Here is a 22,264-nt window from a genome sequence, read left to right on the forward strand (position 1 = left end):
TTTACAAAAAGCAGCTTGGTGGCACGAAAATGCTGCAAATCTGCCTTTACCATAGAGAGAGGAAGGAAGGTCCTGCGGGTAAAGCAGAGAGGAAGTGAGAACACATCTGGGTGGTATCACCAATAACTTATAATGTGGCCTTGGGCAAATCACTTGCTCCTTTGTGCTTCAGCTTCCCTGCCTCCACCCTTAAAATTGGAATAATACTTATCTACAACCTCAGAGATATGTTTGGAGGTTTAAGTTCATTATGTTTGTAAAGTGCACTGAGACCCTTGGATGGAAAAAGCTATATAAGGCAAAGTATTATTATTATTATGGAACTGCTGAAGAAAGTCTCATACTTCATACAGGGGAGCAGAATAGTCTAGTAGGTACAACAAGGGACTCAACTTAGATTCTATTTCTGACTCTGCCCCTTCCTCACTGTGCGACCGTAAGCAAGTCCCTTAGTCTCTGTGCACTTTAGTTTTTCCATTTGTGAAATCAGGAGGAAGAATTGCCAAGTAGTTAGTGCACTTCAGTGGGACTGTGGAGACCTGGGACCAGTTCCCTGCTCTGCTACAGACTTCTTGTGAGACCTTGGACAAGTCACTTAGACCCAGATCCTCAAAGGCAGGGGTTCTCAACCTTTTTCTTTCTGAGGTCCCCCAAACATGCTATGAAAACTCCACGGCCCACCTGTGCCACAATAACTGGTTTTCTGCATATAAAATCCAGGGCCGGCATTAAGGGGTAGCATGCAGGGCAATTGCCCAGGCCCCATGCCACAGGGGACACCATGAAGCTAAGTTGCTCTGGGCCCCAGACTTCAGCCCCATGCAGTGGGACATCAGCTTTCTGCCCTGGGCCCCAGCAAGTCTAACAGTGGTCCTGCTTGGAGGACCCCCTGAAACCTGCTCGCAGCCCCCCAGGGGGTCCCAGACCCGTGGTTGAGAACCATTGCTCAAAGGTATTTAGGGCCTAACTCCCGTTGATTTCAGGGCCTTAGTCACTCTGTTCCTTCTCTGTAAAATGGTGGTAAAAGCAATTCCTGACCTCACAGGGGTGTTGGAAGGATGAATCGATTAAAGACTGCGGGAGCTAAGATAGTACAGTGATGGGCGCTATCTAAAAGTACCTTAGATAGCTTACATAGCTACTGCCATAAGGGTTTGAGAGCTGGATGTCACTGATTAGTTAAGAGTTCGCTGTACATTGCTTTTAACCCATGAAGTTGCATGTAAGTGCTGGGTATTATCAACATTAAATAGCCTGTAATGCATTGAAGAAAATGGATATAAAGAGAATCCATTTAAAGGAGGGTTAAGATGACACTGCAGCCCGTCATGCCACATCCTCATCTGGAACACTGGATCCAGTTCTGTCTCATCTTAAGAAAGAGATAGCAAGGACTGTGAAGGTTTAGAGAAGGGAAATAAAGATTTCCAGAGTTGCACAATGAAAGGATGATGAAAAAAACTGAGGTAGGGAGAAAAATTAGTGGGGACTTCACTAAGCAATTCAAAGTTACGAGGGGCATAGTGATGGCCCCTTGCAGTTATCCATAACAAAAGAAGAAGCGGTCAGTCAATGAAACTAATGACTGGTCAATATAAACCAAATACAGGGAAACACTTCTTCACCAAACATCTACTCACCAGTACCGTGGATTTCAGATTTTCCGAAGGTCTGGATCATTTTATGACCAATACAATTTTTACTTATGGAGACTAAGCAAGGATGATCCAGTCTCACGTGTCAGTGAGTGAGCTAATCGTTTTCTTCACCTATCCTCCGCATTGTTGGTAGCTTTCAGAGTAGCAGCCATGTTAGTCTGTATCCGCAAAAAGAACAGGAGGACCTGTGGCACCTTAGAGACTAACAAATTTATTTGAGCGTAAGCTTTCATGAGCTACAGCTCACTTGCATCCGATGAAGTGAGCTGTAGCTCATGAAAGCTTATGCTCAAATAAAGTTGTTAGTCTCTAAGGCACCACAAGTCCTCCTTTTCTTTTTACGGTTCGTAGGGAGTATTCAGTAGGAATGGTAGGAAAAGGAGGATGTCAGTTGTTCTGACACATTAGGAGTTGTCAGTTTCTGTAAGCAGAATACCAAGTTTGATGGCCAACGGTCTGATCAAACGGTCTGATCATAGCACGACTGTCAGCGCTCTATGAACCACAGATTTGATTTTGAATGATAAGGTCCAGAAGGGGCTAACATTTCACACCGAATGAGCACCCAGAAGGCAGAGGCTATATTTGGATCAAATCTCCATCCACCTTTTTAAACTGCAGCTATTGGAAATGAGTGTGCTGGATCAGTTTGCTATTTCAAAATTACATTAGCCTAAGGAGTCTCATTAAAGGGAGCTACTTTCTTTTATCGTTCTGTAACCTTTGCAACTGCACTTGGGATGCAGATAGAGGGAGAGGTTTTTATGAGGGATCAGTCTGGGAGGAAGACCAGCTGTTTAAGGGGCATGCTGCCCCATCCAAGGCCTTGATAGGCTGAATTTGGGGCATTTGGGATAAGGCCACCAAATATATCTAAGATACATACATGGTTCTCATTACCACAGTATTGAAGCACCTTACAATGTAGTTTATCCTCACACCACTCCTATGAGGTAGGAAAGCATTACAGAGGCTAAGGGACTTGCCCAAGGTCACAAAGGAAGTCTGTAGCAAAGCAGGGACTAGAGTGCAGGTCTCTTAAATTCTAGACTAGTGTCCTAAACTTCCTTTCTTTCTAGCATAATCTATTCCTAAAAGGGGTTGCTAATGAGAGGAGAGAAATCTAAATTTAAACCGGAGAAAGTAAATCCCTTTAAAGTATAAAAATAAAACAACCTTTATCTTCAGTTCCTAGTGATTCCAATAGAAATTGATGGAGACAACAGCCCACATGTATCGTCATATCATCAGGCCATTAGTGATTGCTGCCTCCCACCCAGCTTCACCTTGTTCCTACTGCATCTCTTTGCCTTGCGGCTGGCACGTCCATTTCTTCAAAAGAGGGCACTCGTGTTGTTTGAGGATGGCGGCACACTGTTTGCCAGGCAGAGAGCTGCATTGGTAGGACTGCCCCAAAAGGAGGAAGCTTTGCTCCAATAAACTCTAGTGTCCCTCATGCTTGCTTGTGGCAAGCTTTAACAGTTTGTTGTTCTGCTGTAGGAAAAGAGAAAGAAAAAAAATCTCCCAAACTATCCCCCAGACAAGATGGGACACACAGGGGAATGGCCTGAAGTGTCCTCTCTGCTAACCATGGGAACTAGTCCCAATCACAACATTTGCATCCATGGATCTGAACATCATGGGTTCCAGGTTCTGGTTCAGGTCCATGATACAGCTAAGACCTAGTTGCTCAATTCAGATCTGGATCAGAACTGTCCTAATGTTAGGTTTCAGAGTAGCAGCCGTGTTAGTCTGTATTCGCAAAAAGGAAAGAGTACTTGTGGCACCTTAGAGACTAACCAATTATTTGAGCATAAGCTTTCGTGAGCTACAGCTCACTTCATCGGATGCATAAAAGTGGAAAATGCAGTGAGGATGTTTTTATACACACAGGTTTCAGAGTAACAGCCGTGTTAGTCTGTATTCGCATCCGATGAAGTGAGCTGTAGCTCACGAAAGCTCATGCTCAAATAAATTGGTTAGTCTCTAAGGTGCCACAAGTCCTCCTTTTCTTTATACACACAGACCATGAAAAAATGAGTGTTTATCACTTCAAAAGGTTTTCTCTCCGCCCACCCCACTCTCCTGCTGGTAATAGCTTATCTAACGTGATCACACTCCTTACAATGTGTATGATAATCAAGGTGGGCCATTTCCAGCACAAATCCAGGTTTTCTCTCCCCCCATCCCACTCTCCTGCTGGTAATAGCTTATCTAAAGTGATCACTCTCCTTACAATGTGTATGATAATCAAGGAGGGCCATTTCCAGCACAGGCTTGAATAGAGACTGGGAATGGCTAAGTCATTATGCAAGGTAACCTATTTCCCCTTGTTTTTTCCTATTCCCCACCCCCGTTCCTCAGACGTTCTTGTTAAACCCTGGATTTGTGCTGGAAATGGCCCACCTTGATTATCATACACATTGTAAGGAGAGTGATCACTTTAGATAAGCTATTACCAGCAGGAGAGTGGGGTGGGGGGAGAGAAAACCTGGATTTGTGCTGGAAATGGCCCACCTTGATTATCATACACATTGTAAGGAGAGCGATCACTTTAGATAAGCTATTACCAGCAGGAGAGTGGGGTGGGGGGAGAGAAAACCTTTTGAAGTGATAAACATCCATTTTTTCATGGTCTGTGTGTATAAAAACATCCTCACTGCATTTTCCACTTTTATGCATCCGATGAAGTGAGCTGTAGCTCACGGAAGCTTATGCTCAAATAAATGTGTTAGTCTCTAAGGTGCCACAAGTCCTCCTTTTCTTTTTGTCCTAATGTTCAGTGGTCTCCAGATGAAAGGTTTTTGGTTCAGGGTCATCTCTAAACCAAAAACACCCCACTCATATCTGCCAATGTACAACCTGGTAGAGCTCAGCTGCGGATCTCACATCCAGATTTTGGGGTAACAAATGTAACATTTTTAGATATTTTTAAAAAATCTATGTATTTAGTAAAAATCACATGTTATGTCCCACGGTCCTACCTCTTTAGCTCAGATTTTAACTTTGCTTCAAAGCCCAAACACTTGGAGTCATTCTTGACCTCCAACATTACTTTATTTTAGCCTCCCACCTCTCTTTGGTCAGTAAATCTGCCTATTATCACCTCTGGAGCACTGCCAGACTTTCTCCTTCCCTTGAGCCTGTCTCAGCTGTAACTCTGCTTGTGCTTTAATCTTCTTCCACCTTGATTACTACAATTCCTCATTATATGGCCTTCCTGCTGTACATTTTCTTCTGTCTAATCTTCAGGGTGTCCCAACTGCTTTGGCCAGATTACTCTCTCAGTGCAGGAGTTATCTCTTGTTCCCTTTTTCTTGGCTTCCTATCCATCCCAGCGTCCACTTCAAAACTGCCCTCCTAGTTTTCAGAATTCTCTGTTGCAGAGGTTTTCACATTCTGGTCTGCAGCCAGCTGGCGGCTTGCAGAGAGAGGAAAAATAGGAATTGCTATACATGTATCAGACCCTTAGTCCACCTACTCCAGCATCTTTGCCAGCACCACATGCTTCAGAGAAAGACACAAGAAACCTCATAGTGGATGTGGCATAATCTGCCCCATAAAGATCTGATCCTAATCCTTAACAGTTAGAGATCAGTTTAAATCCTGAAGCATGAGTTTAATACCCCTTCCAAAACTCTCTCTCTGCAGTAATTAACAACTCTGGATATTTGACTTATAAGCATCCAATCCCTATTTGAATCTTACTAAGTTCTTTCTTCAATGACATCCTGTGGCAGTGAGTTCCCCAGTCTGATTACATGTTGAGTGGAGAAGTATTTTCTGTTATGAGTGTTGAATTTGCTGCCTTTTCTGTTTATGAGACAGGAAGAACAGAAGCTCCTGACCTACCTTGTCTAGACCATTTTTTATTTTATACACACTTACATCCTCTCTTATTCATTTCCTTTCTAAGGTAAACGACCCCAAGCTTTTCAGTCTTTTTTCATGCGAGAGTTTTTCCAGGCCCATAATTATTCTTCTTGCCCTTCATCTGCGGACAGTCCTTGCAGAGCTGGTTACTGACATGGTGCCAGCTCTCCTCATTTCCAGCTGCTTAACTGTATTAGAAGACAGCTAAAATACATTAAGTGCTTTCCTAATACTGCTTTTCCATCCAAGCAATTGCTGGGGCTGGCCCGGAGATGCTATGCGATTGTGAATGGGAGGGGAGGTGGCCTGCAAGACAATCTCCCTATTAAAATGTGGTCCACACTATGAAAAGTTTGTTATGGGGAGCCTCCTCAATGTCACATCCACCTCCCCCACTTCCCACACACTCTGATCCTCCAGTCCTGGCCGCCTGTCTGTCCCCTTCCAGCAGCTCCCTGGAGCTGAGGGAGGGGTCACCCTTTCATTCATGCTGCCCACCCATCCCCACCACCCCGTCTATCTGGAGCTCTCTTCCTCCACCCTCCCTTCCTCCCTCTTTACTTCCCTCCAAGCTACTGAGTCACTTCCCCTCTTTAAATCTCTCCTTAAAACTTTCCTATTCTCTTTGGCTTCTGATCAGCTCTCTCTGTACAGCTCTCTGGGCCCAATCCTGAAAACCTTACACACTAAGTAGCTGTTTCTCACATGACCAGTCCAGCTGACTTCAATAGCCCAAAGGGCTGCAGGATCAGACCCTTGGACAATTGTGCTTAGCAGGGATTATGTACGTGTGTATATATATACAAATAGGATTTTACTGTAGAGATGGGTCACAGATGCAAGTTAAAGAAAAAAGCATTTCAGACCAGACACGAGACAGTAGCAGCTCTTATTTTTCACTGGACCAAGTTGTTTTTGGAGGCACAGACACTGAGTTCATTCAAGAAAGCAGCTAAGTGCTGGGTTTTTGACGGAAACAAAGAATTAGTAAGGATGAGTCTCAACAGGATTAATGCCCCTTTTCTGGTTCCCAAAGTTTCTTGTTTCTTTCCTAACCCAGCAGCCAACTGCTCTCTGAGCAGGCATTCCAGCTAACAATTACAGGCGATCCTGAATGGCACGTTAGAAAAGATCATTCTCTCTGTTCTCCACAGTTTACAGTTTCTCGGAAAAGCTGCAACACTAAGGCGAGGGAAGGAGCCCGCCCACCTTACCAGGGGTTAGATGCTACCTGCACAGCATTGCTCCTACAATAAAAACTCGCTTGGGGGGGAAAATGTAACTCCAGTGCCTAGATATGTCACGCTTATGGCCTTGATGACTTGTCCTAGGTGCCCAGCATGAAATGCAATTCACAGAAACCAGCGATAATAATGCCTGGAGGAAAAAATAACAGATGTTACAGAACAAAAGTGGGAGAGCGAGTGGCTCGGGGGATGGGTAAATACAATGGGAAGCCTTTTCTCACCAGTTCAACTCCAAATGAGGTTCGTGATGGCTGACTAGCATTGGCCTATCTGCTTGCATGGCCTCATTACCATAGTAACTGAGCAGTTCAAAATCATGAAGGAATATATTCTCGCAACATCCCTGTGAGCTAGTTGAGTAGTATCCCCATTTTACAGCTGGGGAACTGAGGCATGGAGAGGCTAAGGGCCAACCCAACAAAGCACTAAAATACATACTTAACTTTAAGCACTTTGCTAGATCAGGGCTTAAGAGACTTATACAAGATCACACTGGAAGGCTCAGGCATAGATGGGAACTGAACCCAGATGCCCATGTCTTAATCCAAACCACCCTTCTTCTCTACCAAGCAATATCGCCAACAGATGGCTGTTCTACATCTCCTGTGACATAAGCAGGAAGTTCTCAGCCCAGTTCCACGGTGGAGAGATTGCAACTGGCTCCTTTATTGGCAATGTCTGCAGAGAGAACACAGACTGAATGGGCCACACAGTGCAAACTGCTTTTTCACCAGTAGCTGTGACCGCTCCAAATGAGGACTGGGACACACCATTGCACTGTTATTCAGAGTTGTACATGCTGTCGCCATTTTGCTGCAGAAGATTTGAGTTTCCAGTGCCATGAGCCTGGCGCCTGTCCAAAATACAAAATTTGCTTCAGAGAAATAAAAAAGGACGTGGTTTGACTCTCTGGTTCTGGTATCTTACAATCTATCAGATAGATATGCCTCCGTACACTAGCATAATGGATTAAAGCAGAAAATAAAATGCCATTCCATTATCTATTTAGTAAAAGCACCACTTGAAAAGCTTTTATTAAGCACACAGCTCCAAGCAAAGGGGCACTTTCCTGAGTGTGTAAATCAGTGAGCAATTGTATTTCAACAGCCTTTCAAATGGCATTTCCCCACAGTTTTATATGGACTATGAGACTGAAACCATCTTCCAAAACTCACTTATAATAGGCAACAGCATAGAGATATTTACATCTCCTGCACCACCAAGACAAATCAGTATGGGCTTGTAAAACCCACAAGATAATTACTAGCATTCACACCAGGACATGAATACTCTTCATCATAGATCAAAATTAATAATTTTGTTAAGAAAAAGAGGAATATTCCCCTCCCATTTTGAAATGGAGCTTCCGCTGTGTAGCAAAATGGAGACTGGCGCTCCCAAAGTCTGTATTTATTCTGGAATAATCAAACCTCACCAAACAAAACGCTAAAGAGCAAAGCTACTCAAAAAAGGCCAATTATTTTTCACAGGATTTTAAAAAAATCATTTTAATAAATAATAAATAATAATAAAAGAATATATTTATGAAGCATCCACTCCTCAAAAGCACTCCGGGAACTGAATGACAAGCATAAAACAATTTCTCATTAACTAATAAAAGCACATTACCAAATTACAAACAAGGTGGATAAAAAAAAAAAACCCAAAAATCCCAAACAATAAAACAGCAACAGCAATCATCATTTAAAAACTCCCCTGGGGAAAAAAAGTTTGTAGGTGTTTTATAAAAGTGGGGAGAAATGGAATGAGCCGAATTTCAGGAGTTCCTTGCTATCTGCCCTGTTGAAGCAGAAGCTTGATTGCCTCTGACTTCAGGTCTAATGGTGGATCCCCTAAATATCAGGTAGTATGTGAATGCAGAAACCCGCCAGATGGAGGCTCAAGGGGGAGGTCTCAGATATAACTGGAGCCAGTCCCATTCAGACCTTTATAAACCAGTGAGGCTAATTAAAACAGAATCTGCCACTTAATAGGCAGCCAGCGTAAAGAACGCATAGTGGGCTGAAGAGTGACCTCAAACCCATGAGCGGCTGCATTCTGAATGTAAGTGGTGGATCAGCCTCCGCGATAACCCAGAGAAGAAGGAATTACAATAACCAAGCCTCAAGGTCACAAGGTGTGCATTGCCGTCACCGGATCATCACAAGATAAATAAGGGCACAACCTACACAGATTGCCTAGATGAAAGCCACATTTCCAAACCATTCCTGACACATGGTTTTCCATCGACAGGGCATGGGCAAAAATATCAACAAAAAAACCAAAACCACAAAAAAGTCAGATTTCTAAAAAACATTTTCAGTAACAAAAAATAAAATCAGTTTTCAGTAAAAAGTTTTGATTTTGAAAAAGTAAATTTTTATCAAGAACTTGATTTATAAGTTTATTGAAAACTGAAAAAATTTCAGCCTTTGTTTTGGTCAAACCCCTCCCCCCACATTTTGGTGAAAATTTTCGTTTTAGGTTGGAAGCATTTTTGGTTAAAAACCTATTTTGATGACGAAAATTTGGCCAGTTCCGCTAACGAGTTAGCTACATTTTAAATAAAACGCATGCAGCAGGCATACACATGGGGCTTGATCCTGCACTATGGAAGTCAATAGAAGCTTTGCCATTTACATCAGTGGACGTCGGACCAGAAGATAGACTAGAGGGAGACGGACATACCCACGCTCACACAGATCCAGAGACTTCTTGTGTGTATATTTATCCAGGATGATTTATAGAGAGCTGATAGAGAGATATGCACAAGAGGACCGGTTGTGTGCAGACAAGGGTGGGGAATGGGGGGAGTGTACAGCCCAATCCCCAGCGCATCAGCGAGCACAGCTGAGTTGGCACAGATGGAAAAGCCAGGACTTTAATTGTGACTGAGTCACAGTTCAGAACCTACCCTGCTCTTGAGTCAGCCCAGATGCCTTTTACTTAGGCGGGATTGTAAAGGGCCAATATATCATATTGGCCTGATATTCAAAAGTGCTGAACTCCTGCAGCTCCCACTGATTTCAGCGGGATCTGTGGGCACTCAGTACTGCTGATATTCAAGCCATAGCACGCAACTCAGCCTCAAATCCAAACCCGAGCCTAAACCTCTGTGGACTATTTCTAGTAATAATAGACAGGCCCCTGTTTCCTGGTGGCCCTTCCCCTTTGCCATAACGTCCCCTTCCTCAGCTGCAGACATTAGAAAACTGATTTATTTTGTCACCGCAGGCTAATCAAACTCCTCTTCGCCTACCTATGTCAAGACAAACAGGGGTAATAAACTGCAGTCCTGTCCACAAAGCCAGCATGGGCACTAGCCAAGTTAATGCGGCTACCGGACCTGTAATCACACACAGACCCCAGGATGCTGCGGGTCTCTCCAGGAGGCTGCTATTTCACATCCTGTGCTTAATACTGAGTGATCAAAAGAGCTTTTGGAGAATAAAATCTTAACTGGGTTGACCGACCTGGCAGACCATTACAAAACACAATTACTTCAGACCCCAGCTTGCTTCAGACTGTGACCCTCTTCGCAGGATCTTTCTTCAGAGCTCCAGGCCCAAACAGGAGCTGACAGTGTTTATCAACCTTTGGAGCTAGCACTGAGCCCCCAACGTACTTAAATGCGGATTCCTCTTCACAGCATGCAAAATCCTGGGCAATGACAACTGTGCTGCTGGCCAGCCTCAGAGGGAAACGGCACCCCTTTTGCTCAGCCCAGAAGTCTGAAAGTTCAGAGGGTACGGTTCACGTGTCATCACGAATAAACTGTGACATGTAGGGTTCCGAGTGTGGGAGGGGGCTCAGAGCTGGGGCAGAGGGTTGGGGTGCAGAGGTGTGAGGACTCTGGCTGGGATTGTGCGCTCGGGGGTGGGGCTGGGGATGAGGGGCTCAGGGCTGGGGCAGAGGGTTGGGGTGCAGGCTCTGGGGTGGGGCCAGGGATGAGGGGCTTGGGGTGCAGGCTGCCCTGGGGCTACAGCGGGGAGACAGCACTCCCCCCAGCTCTCTCTACCCACAGCAGCACCTGGGCTGGGGGAGGAGGGGGGCGTGAGGTGCCTCTCCCTGCCATGGTAGTTCTGGGGCTGGGGCCGTGGGATAGGTGCCCCTCCCCGGGCTGCGGCAGGTCCGGGCTGGGGCTGGATTTGGGCCGGGGGAGGGTATAGGCTGGGGGAGGGGCACTCCAGCTGCGGCAGGTCTGGGCCGGGGCTGAGGGTTTGGGTGGGGGGAGGCCACGGCAGGTCCCGGCACGGCAGGTTCCCTGAGCTTAACAGGCCGCTGCGCAGCTTACAGGAAACTTAGGGGAGGAGTGCCTATTGAGGAAGAGGGAATCAGGGAGCAGAGACAGGGAGGTTCTGGAGGGAAATCCTTGGAAAGGTTTTATGCTATTGGTTTCAAGTTTCCAGTAAAGCCAATCCCCAGGCGGCAGAGTTTGGCCACGAGGGGTGGAATTCCCAAGTCTCGATTCAGAAGAGCATGGGCTTCAGGCTGACTCTTTGCACAAGGGTGAATTTCCCCCTAATGCAGGGTTCATGCGCTATCTTGGAGACAGAGCAAGGACAAAGGACCATAAAGGAGTTAGTCACCCAAGACCCAATTGGGGCTTCTAACTCCCTTACGCTTCTTGGAAAATCTCAGTCTGAGCCCCTTCACATCATTATAAAAGCAGGCTGGAAATTGGAGAAGGGGCTGGCCCAGCCCCGACCACGTATACCTATCTGGATCCAAACTTTGCAGCTGGGATCCTCTCTATAGCAAACTGCTTTACAGTCTCTCGTGGGCAGGGGTCTTTCGTTCCCAGTGTCACGAATGACCTTGCTTTACAGCCAGATGCTGCCTCTGGCAGCAGCTCAGAAACGCCAGTTAGAATGAGAAACTTCCCCCAAAATTCACAACAAACATTGCATGGTTCATTTGTGGCAACAAGCACTCCACGCCCTGGAAGCTGCCACATGGGTTGTGCCATCTGGGTGAAATTTCCCTTTAAGGCACAGTACTGGCCCAAGGTAAGATACTGGCAGAACCAGGTTTTCCTCTTTGGGCAGCATGGGAAGGCAAGGGAGACAAGGAAAGCTGGCATCTGAACCTGACAATAGAAGAGAAACCACTTTGAGATGTGTGAGCCTAAGTACGTCTTCTCTCTACTCTGTTTTTAACGTATAGACCAGACCTTAATAAAACAGTCAGCGTTTATGAAGCATCCCTACCCTCGAAGGTGCTCAGGGCACTGCACAGACAATTAAAGAGGCATAATAATAATAATTAAAATATAATTAATGCAGGGTATAAAAATCAAGCACAATGCTCAAAAGCCAGAAACTGCAGTAGCATTGAGGCAGGGTGTGGATCTCTGCCTCCTGTCCTGTAATCTGTGCTGCCATATTCCTCTCCCCCCACCCCATTTATTATTACTGACCAGCCCCCAAAGATAGGCCAGATGTCTGTTTTCCAACTGATCTCCTGCTAGCTCTGTTTTTTTTTCTTCTTCCTTCATTTGTTTTTAAAGGGATTGACTCACGGATGGTTAACTTTAAAGGGATCTTTAATTTGGAGACCACTTTCCACTGACCTTCTTAACTGTACTTTCGCTATGCACATTAAGGGTGAAATTTACCTTGTGTATTGGGATGGCATGAGGCCCAGGCACCACACAAGTGCCATGTGAGCCACGTCTGAAGGGCTTAAAGTGGGACGTGAGTGGAATGTTGGCTTCACACTGGCCCTCTGCAAAGAGAGGATGAGAGATTGGGAAAAGTTCCCTGTCAAAATCTGTAAGGCCACCACCTCTATCTTCCTTCTAGTCACTCCTCCAAACTCACCTCTTCTATCATGTGCACAGAATCATAGAAATGTAGGGCTGGGAGGGACCTTGAGAAGTCATCAGTTCGAGCCTCCTGTGCTGAAGCAGCACCAAGTAAAGCTAAACCATCTCTGACAGATGTTTGTCCAACCTGTTCTTAAAAACCTCCAATGGGATTCCACGTTCCAGAGCTTAACTATCCTTATAGTTGGAACGTTTTCCCTAATTTCTAATCTAAATCGCCCTTGCTGCAGATTAAGCCCATTACTTCTTGTTCTACCTTCAGCGGACGGGGAGAACAATTGATCACAGTCTTCTTTATAACAGCCCTTAACATATTTTAAGACTGATAGCCTTCTTTTCTCAAGAATAAACATGTCTATTTTTTTAACCTTTTCTTATAAGTCAGGTTTTCAAAAGCTTTTATCATTTTTGTTGCTCAATCCAATTTGTCCACCTTTCCTAAATGTGGCACCCAGAATTGGACACAGTACTCCAGCTGAGACCTCACCAGTGCCGAGCAGAGTGTGACAATTACCTTCTGTGTCTTCCATCTGACACTGCTGTCACTACACTCCAGAATGACATTGCCCTTTTTTGCAACTCCATCACATTGTTGGCTTATATTCAATTTGTGCTTCATTATAACCGCCAAGTCCCTTTTACTAATACTATCACCTAGCCAGTTATTCTCCATTTTGTAGTTGGGCATTTGATTTTTCCTTCCTAAGTGAATTACTTTACACTTATCTTCATTGAATTTCATCTTGTTGATTTGAAACCAATTCTCCAATTTGTCAAGGTCCTTTTGAATTCTAATCCTGTCCAGTGGAGTGCCTGCAACTCCACCCAGCCTGGTGTTATCTGCAAGTTTTATAAGCATACTCTCCACTCTATTATCCAAGTCATTAATGAAAATATTGAATAGTACCAGACTCAGGATTGATCCCTGTGGGACCACACTAAATACACCCTCCCAGTTTAAGAGCGAGCCATTGATAACTACTCTTTGAGTATGGTCTTTAAACCAGCTGGGCACCCTCCTTATAATAAATTCATCTAGACCGCACTTCCCTTGTTTGCTTATGAGAATGTCATGTGAGACTCTGTCATAAGCTTTACCAAAATCAAGATATATCACATCTACTGCTTTCCCCCATCTGTTAGGCCAGTAACCCTCTCAAAGAAGAAAATTAGGTTGGTTTGGCATGATTTATTCTTCACAAATCCATGCTGGCTATTCTGTATAACCCTATTATCCTCTAGGAGCTTACAAACTGATTAATAATTTGTTCCAATATCCTTCCAGGTATTGAAGTCAGGCTGACTGATCTATAGTTCCAAGGATCCTCTTTATTAGCCTTTTTAAAGATAGGTACTATGTTTGCCTTTCCCCAGTCCTCTAGGACCTCACCCATCCTCCATGAGTTCTCAACGATAATTGCTAATGGTTTCAAGATTGCTTCAGTGAGTACCTTAAGTATCCTAGGATGAATTTCATCAGGCCCTGAAACATGAATACAGCTAACTTATCTAAATATTCTTTACCCTGTCCTTTCCCTATTTTGACTTGAATTCCTTCCCTCTTGTTGTTAATATTAATTGTGTTCAGTATCTGGGCACCATTAAGCTTTTCAGTGAAGACTGAAACAAAACAGGCATTATACACCTCAGCCTTCTTGATGTCATCAGTTATTAGCTCTCCTTCCCTGCTAAGTAGAGGACCTATCCTTTCCGTTGTCTTTCTTTTGCTCCTTATGTATTTAAAGAACCTCTTCTTTTTGCCTTTTATGTCCCTTGCTAGATGTAACTCATTTTGTGTCTTAGCCTTCTCATTTTGTCCCTATATGCTTGTAATATTCTTCTGTACTGCACCTTAGCAATTCATCCATGTTTCCACTTTTTGTAGGATTCCCTTTTGATCTGCAGGTCATAAAGAGCTCCTGATTGAGCCATATTAGCCTCTTATTTTCTTCCTATCTTTTCTTCACATTGGGATGGTTTGCAGTTGTGCCTTTAATATGGGCTCCAGGAGAGACTGCTTGCTCTCCTGAACTCCTTTATCCCTTAGATTTTGCAGAGGAAACCCAACTGATAACAGCTCGGCAGGTAGCATGTTGGGATACTGCTCCTGCTTAGCTAAGAAATGTGCAACCTCTTATTATTTGTATTCCCCTGGTCCCCGCCAGCACCCACCTTGCCAATTTGTTTCTCATATCCACCTACTAGGTCTTGTATTTCATATCATAAGCTCTTTGGGGCAGGGACTACCATTCACTCTGTGTATGAACAGCACATAGCATGGTGGTGGGACCCTGGCCTGCTGAGTCTCACCTTAGCACATTTAAAATTGCCTTCACCAAACAAGAACTAGAGAAATAGATTGTATCCTGGAACAGGACATACATGTACCCTGAGAGAAACTGCTTCAATACAGAAAAATAAAATCCAGAGACCACACACCCCAAGGTGGTACCTACCACCACCCGCTGGAATCTATAACAAGGTATCATCAAACAATTACAACCCTTACTTGATGGGGACCCCATCCTAAAAGAGATCTTTCCTGAACCCCATCTTCTGGCCCAACACCCCTCCCCCGCAACCTCATCAAGCTCACCACCAGAAGCAAGCTGCCCATAGACCAGGAGACACCAACTCAGAGCACCACCAGACCCTGCCCAAACAAGAGATGCAAAACCTGCAGATATATCTCCGCGGCTATGATGATCAACATCCCACACAACACACCTTTCAAGATTCCTGGGTTCTAAACATGCTGCATCACAACGTGTGGTGTACCTCATCCAGTGCATCCAATGCCCCTAGAACAGCAATGTAGATGAAACAAGACAGTTACCTCACTCTCATCTGAACTCACACAGAAAAATGATAAAAGGCAAAGACACCCTATTACCTGGGAGCAAACACTTTTCACAGAACGATCGCTCCATATATGACCTCTCTGTCTTCATCCTCAAAGGAAATCTGCACAACACCTTCAAAAGATCCTGGTTTTGTGTCTCATTACAACAGTCTATAAACCACTAACTGTAAATCTCCTTTGTCCTAATACTGGAGGGGTGTTACTTTCCCACTTCATTTTGAATGGTTTCTTGCAACATCTGTTAACTCCTTATGTTTCACAATCTGTTCCACCTTGTATTTAGCTGTGACACTCTGAGTACCTTTCCCAGACCTGAAGAAGAGCTCCGTGTAGCTCAAAAGCTTGTCTCTTGCACCAGCAGAAGTTGGTCCAATACAAGATATTACTTCACCCACCTTGTCTCTTCAAATAATAATAATCAGCTGAATGCTGCTGCCAGGCTGAGCTGAGAGAGGAGCAGCTGTCATTTCTTCATGAGCTCCCACGTTCAAGTTTTGCAGCATCAGAGGAGTTTATAACTCCGAAAGGCTCCTTTAGCTTCTATCCTTTCTCCCTCCGGGCTCCTTGTTCTCTTTCACATCACAGCCTCGCTGCTACCCAGCCACCAGAAGAGTTCCAGAGAAACAAGAGACCCAGCACTAGCATTTTAATGTGGGGAGCGGATTTTAATTCATTGCTATAAAAAGCCTAATTCTCAGCAATTTTAATCACTCTGGGGGCCTGTGCGAGGTTCCAAAGATTTCCTCCCTTGCCAACTGTCACCTCCCACCTACAGCATCTCCCCCATCTACAGGGCTCGGCCCAAGTGACCCATTAACATTCCCTTCTTCTTGTAAATATTGCCTGAGCAGCCCTGCCTGCCTCCTGGCCTCAATTAATTGTGGCCTGGGGGAGAAGGAGATAAGTGAGCACTAAAATTTAACTATGTCTCCACAGATGGTAAAAATAAAGTTTGATGTGACAAGTGAGGGCAGCAGGAAATAGAGCTGGCTTGGAGCAGCCGCTCATTCTGCAAGGCAAAGGGGAAAAGAAATCCAGCTGACCTGTAGATTCCACTTTCCTTGATATTTTTGTGGCTTGTCCAGGTCGGACAATTTTGCAGCCTTGTTGTGCTGCCCGTTTGCTGATGGTGAGATAGTGATTCTTCCTGCCACACTTTCCCGTTTTGTTCTGTTCCGCTTCCCCAGACACTTTCCATGGTATATTTTTTAAAGGTTCATGTAAGATGCCTCATTGACAATCCTGGAGATGGATGCCCCCTGCTCAATGCAGGAATGCAAGCTTCCCCCATGTTGCAGCCCTAATGCATCTCAACTCCAACCTGCAGAGGTGAAAGGTTAGTTCAGTCTCTGGGGCCTGTTCAATCCGTGTCTCTCTGCTGTCAACAAGGGTGAGGCACTTGGGGCGGTTCTGTGATGTCCAGTGGAATGTGGTGGGAGGCTACCAGCTTATTTCACAGAGGCCAACAGAGCCTGCAGGTAGCAACTTCCGCTCATTACCAATCTCATCCTGTTTCCAACTGGCAGCCCTAATGTCATAAACTCCCTAATCCCATCAGCAAGCCCCTAACCCATCCAGATCACCTAGCTCGTGTCTCGATGTTAACATAACATTCTGGTTGGTGATTCTGGAGGTTCCATCCACACTTCTTCTCACAAGCATCGACCCCGTGAGGCGTAGGTGACCCCAGAGAGTCACTGAACTCGTTCGTCTCCCATTACTATTGTGGAGGCTGAGAAAATTCAGCATCTCACAGGATTTAGCTCTCAGGGACTGAACACGACACAGGAAGTAAACTATTTTTAAGGGTCTAGAAAAGATGGGCTCCACTCTCCTCATTTTTAGGTCCTGCTTCCTTCAGTGCCCCTGACAAAACTCTCAATGACTTCAAGCTTGGGCGCTTAAGGCTAAATCCAAACCCCACTGATGTCAGTGGAGAGACTCTCATTGACTTCAGTGAGAGCTGGATTGGGCCCTAAGTCTCCTGACATACGGTGAAATTCAGGCCTACACGAACACCACTCAAATCCCACTCAGCCCCCATGGGTTGGTTGGGCCATTGCACAGGGCCAATCTCACCTATCATGCACAGTTCCATTATATTGCTGGGTACCGCAGGTACAGAATGCTCCCTCTAATAAATCAAGGGATCCCTAGAACAGTTTACTGTTTAAAAAGGCATTTTTTGCATGACAGCAACACCTGAAACATAACTGGTACCTTCAGCTGTGTGCAAGATTTCCAACTCCTGCTGCAAAGAGCAACAGGTTATCCTGTACTGCGTCCGAACAAAACAATGGAGCCTTTGCTGGAACAAAAGCAAAGACCACGCTTGTAGGGTGGTTTCCCCCTAAGACACCTCCCCATTCCCTAAGAATGTAGGGCCTGAGAAGAATAAGAACCCCCCCGCCGCCCGATGCTAATATATGGCCCCTGCATCCTAAGGACCGTATTACAGTACATTGCACGCAATGCTTTCAATATTTAAGGAACAAAAATGTGTGTGTAGGGGAGGGGAGATGTGGAATCCCTACTGGCTCCCGAGTTTCTTTTGAGACATGCTGCTTCTAGCACAGACTTTATTTCATCTTTTCATAAGTAAATCTTACCAGGAGACATTCAAAAAGGGGGCATTTAAATGGAGAAAAATTGGTCTCCAAATGCATTTTCTTTTGCTAGGGACTCTTTTGGGGAGCAATTCAGACCGGGGAGACACAGTGCAAGCTGTACTTCTAAATTAGCTTCCAGGCATGCAGGATGCTTATTATTCATTCTGTAAAAATATTAGGTAATGTCTTTCGCTCCTTTCAATGTACGGACTATGGCTCTTTGATGCATTGTGCGACTTGAAAGTTTCATACCTAAAGAAGAGTCTCTTTTAAGTCCCCACTTTTATCAAGCGTATTCTGTTCTCTTTTCTATAATACACACGACATAAGAATCTTGACCTGCTTCATGTCTGATGGGCTGAAATCTCAGGCACATAGGATAAAACAGCTGTTTCCATCAATACAGTTTAAACACTTACAGTTCTATTCAGTCAAATATTACCTAGGGGCCTGCCATGCCACAGAAAGCTGCAGAAATTGGCTCTACAGACAGCTGACCAATTGAGCAGTAAGAACTGACCCTTTCCAGAGTTGCTTTTCTTTTTTGCTTTGCCTTGTGCTGGTTGGGGGCTGGAGTAATTCACAGCAGGAGGCGAGAGCCCTGTCCAACCTAGATTTGTTTTCTTTTTTTAAACTAGATTTTTGCATGTTTCCCTTCTGTAGCTACATTGGGGCATAATCATGGAGGTCAATGGGAGCTCTACCATTATATTCAATGGGAGCGAGACCAGTTCCTTAATCTCAGATAGAACAGTGTAAGGGGAAGGATGGCCTTGCGGTTAAGGCACAGGCCTGGGACTTAGAAGACCTGGGACAGCAGAAGACCTCTGCTGCAGGCTGTGTGTGGCAAGTTACTTAATCACTCTCTGACTCAGGGAACGTCTACACAGCAAATAAAACAAACTCACTGAAGTTTGTCTCAGAGCCCACAACAACTGACTTGGGCTTTCAGGGCTTATGCTACGGAACTAAATATAGCAGTGTAGCGGTCCCGCTTGGGCTCTGAGACCCTCCCCCACGCTGGGTTTCAGTGCCCCACTGGGCTCATCTACACTGCCCCATGAGCTCCATGAGCCCGAGTCAGTTGAGCCGGCTCTGAGACTCAATGCCGTGGGGGGTCTTTTGCAGAGTAGACATACCTTGAGCACCTCTATTTGTGAAATGGGGATAATAATACTTCCTCAGTCTTGTCTGTTTACCTTGTAAGCTCACTGGGGCAGGGACAGTCTCTCACTATGCAGTGAACAGTGCTCAGCATGATGGGGCTCTAGGTGCTACCATGATACAACAAGTACTTCAAGGGAAATACAAAAATGTATCTGAATGCCAAATGAAAGGATGGGAGTACCCGATATTTGAAGATCAAGACTACAAATTTTTCTTTAAAAAGAAAATCTTGAAGTGTAGGGGTAAAATTCCAGCCCAAGGCAGAGTGACTTGTCTGAACAAGTCTAATTAAAGAGGGGAGCAGCTCAGTTAGGAACTAACCCTGAAGGGTGGTGGGAGCTTGATCCTGGGGACTGGAGAGAGCTCTCCCCTCCCAATGACGTCAGTTCCCAGGCCCGCCGCAGAAATCACCTTCTAATGGCTCTAGAATTCCACAGGAGTTTCACGAAGACGGTATTCCAGAACCCCCCCCCCCCCCATTGACATTTACAACAAGGTCATATCACTCCCCTGGAGCTATCCTGTGCAGGATCTCACCTTCCCTGGGTATGTCAGTGATATTTTTAGCCATGCTAGCACAGGAAAAGCTAATGTAGGTATGTCAATCCATCTCGGACATACCTTCAGACTCACATAAATGAAGTCGGAGGTCTTGAAACCATTGGCGGTTGGGCGATTTCACCTGTTTTCCCAGGGAGAGGATTCCTTAAGGCATGTCTACATGGCCCTGCAATGTGGACTACGGGGGTGTGAGCTCCAGCGTGCACTGAAGTGTTGCACTGTAATTCCCCAGTGGAGACCCTGCTAGAGCAAATTAAATGGTACCAGGTTCAGATTAACGTAGTCCCATTTCAAATGTGTCTGTGCAAAAGCGGATGAGCTGTTTTGCACCAGCCTACCAGTGAGCAGTATCCAAGCCTGTCTTTCACAATGGCATCAAAACACACATCAGGAAAGACTGATCCTGCAAACTCTCTCATGTGTAAGTGGTCCTTACTCATGTGAGAGTCTGACTTCAATGGGACTGCTTCTATAAGGGCAGCTTTAATGAGCAGAGACAGGGTTTTCAGACACATCTGTTAATTTAGGCTCCTTCAGTTTCTAAGGGCTCAAACTTGACACACCCTGGATCTGGCTGAGCATCTGAAGCGTCTATTAACTTCAAATGAAGTTGTGGGACCTCTGCACCCATGGAAAATAGCACCGTTGTGCTGGGCTCCCCAAAATAGATGTAGTCTAAATGAGCGGACAAAATTTTGTACTGGAAGTTTGCAGGATCAGGCGCTAATATTGGTCAAACTGCAACTCGGGTTACCAGCAGCCAGTTTTTCACCAAATTGAAAAGTAACAGCTCCAGTAACTCAAGCCAGCATATTTCTTTCTAGTTAACAGATCCTGAACATACAAGATATGCAAGTGCCTTAAACTTAGCATAAGTGTAGATTCTACTGTAAAAACAATAACCTAAAGCTACCAAAAATAATAAGGGGTTGTAATAAAATCTCAGCTCTCACATTACCCATCCAGTTGTGAGGCTTTTCAGAAGTCCTCTTAAATATCCTTATTAAAATACCATCAAGACAGCCCTAGATTTTGTCCTACATTTTGTGGTAGGGTTCGTGTGATTGGTGCAGAGCTACAGAACTGGCCTGCTCAAGGCAAGTTGACAGGTCATTATTTTGTGTCCTACAAATTCTATGGGCTGATAAGAAAACTCCACCAATTTGATGTTTTATCAGTTGGTGGGTTGGAAAAAGAAATTATTTCAATCTAGATAACGATTCTATTTCTTCGCAGCAAATTAGAGTTTTACTTCTCATGGGGAGTCCACCAAAAAAGAATAGCGGGAGCTGAGACAGGACAGATCACATCCTCGTCAGCAGAAAGATTGTGTCGCAGCTTACTGAAATGTCTGTGCAAATTGTAAGGAGACTGAAATGGCTCCTTTGAGAGGGAAAAAAATATGAACAAGGTTGCAGGAGAAAAATCTATTTGGAGAGATTTGCAGACCCCGGACAAAGTAAATACCTGGAAACCCAAGAAAGGATCATGAGATGATTATAAAGACTGATGGATAGTTCGGTAAATCACTAAACAGTATCCAAGTGAAATATGCCAACAAATGCCAATTATTTAACACTAACTATAGTATAAACGTATGTTTAATAGGCTGAACCTGCTTTTAGGGTTTATGATTTCTGGTTGCCTGTTTCAGCTAAGGCAGGGGTGGCCAACCTGTGGCTCCGGAGCCCCATGCGGCTCTTCAGAAGTTAATATGCGGCTCCTTGTAGAGGCACCGACTCCGGGGCTGGAGCGACAGGCGCCATCTTTCTAATGTACCGGGGGGTGCTCACTGCTCAACCCCTGACTCTGCCACAGGCCCTGCCCCCACTCCACCCCTTCCTGCCCCCTCCCCTGAGCCTGCCATGTCCTCGCTTCTCTCCCCACACCTAGAGCCTCCTGCACGCCACGAAACAGCTGATGGTGAGGTGCGGGGAGGGAAGGGGAGGCGCTGATCGGTGGGGCTGCCGGTGGGTAGGAGGTGCTGGGATTGGGGTGGGGGAGCTGATGGGGGCTGCTGACGTATTACTGTGGCTCTTTGGAAATGTACACTGGTAAATTCTGGCTCCTTCTCAGGCTCAGGTTGGCCACCCTGAGCTAAGGGACAGAGCCTCATCTGGAGTAAATCAGTTTAGTGCCACTGAGGATCTTGCATCTCTATCTAGGTTCTCATATAATGCCCCCACAGTGGTATGTGAGTGCCTCACATCTATTCATTCATTGACCATCACATGCCTGTGACAGTGGGAACCATCACCATCCCCACCTTAAAGAGAAGGGCTGAGACACAGAGAGATTAATAGAGACTGATCCTGGGAGGTGCTGAGCCCACAGCTCCCTAATTGAGACTCTTCTCATGTGGAGGCAGAGGTCTATGCACCAAAGTGCATAGATCTCAAGGGCACACACACTGTTGTTATGGTAGGTGGCACCAGATGGCACTTACATATACTCTTCTG

The 22,264-nt window shown here is 45.2% G+C and overlaps 1 protein-coding gene across 2 annotated transcripts in view; it reads right to left on the reverse strand.

Moving 5' to 3' along the window:
• ZBTB7C (zinc finger and BTB domain containing 7C) overlaps positions 1-22,264 on the reverse strand; it is a 295,085-nt gene that overhangs the window by 101,145 nt on the left and 171,676 nt on the right. The window lies entirely within an intron of this gene.

This window comes from Chelonia mydas, chromosome 5, assembly GCF_015237465.2.
Source record: "Chelonia mydas isolate rCheMyd1 chromosome 5, rCheMyd1.pri.v2, whole genome shotgun sequence".
In the NCBI taxonomy this organism is placed as follows: Eukaryota; Metazoa; Chordata; order Testudines; family Cheloniidae; genus Chelonia; species Chelonia mydas.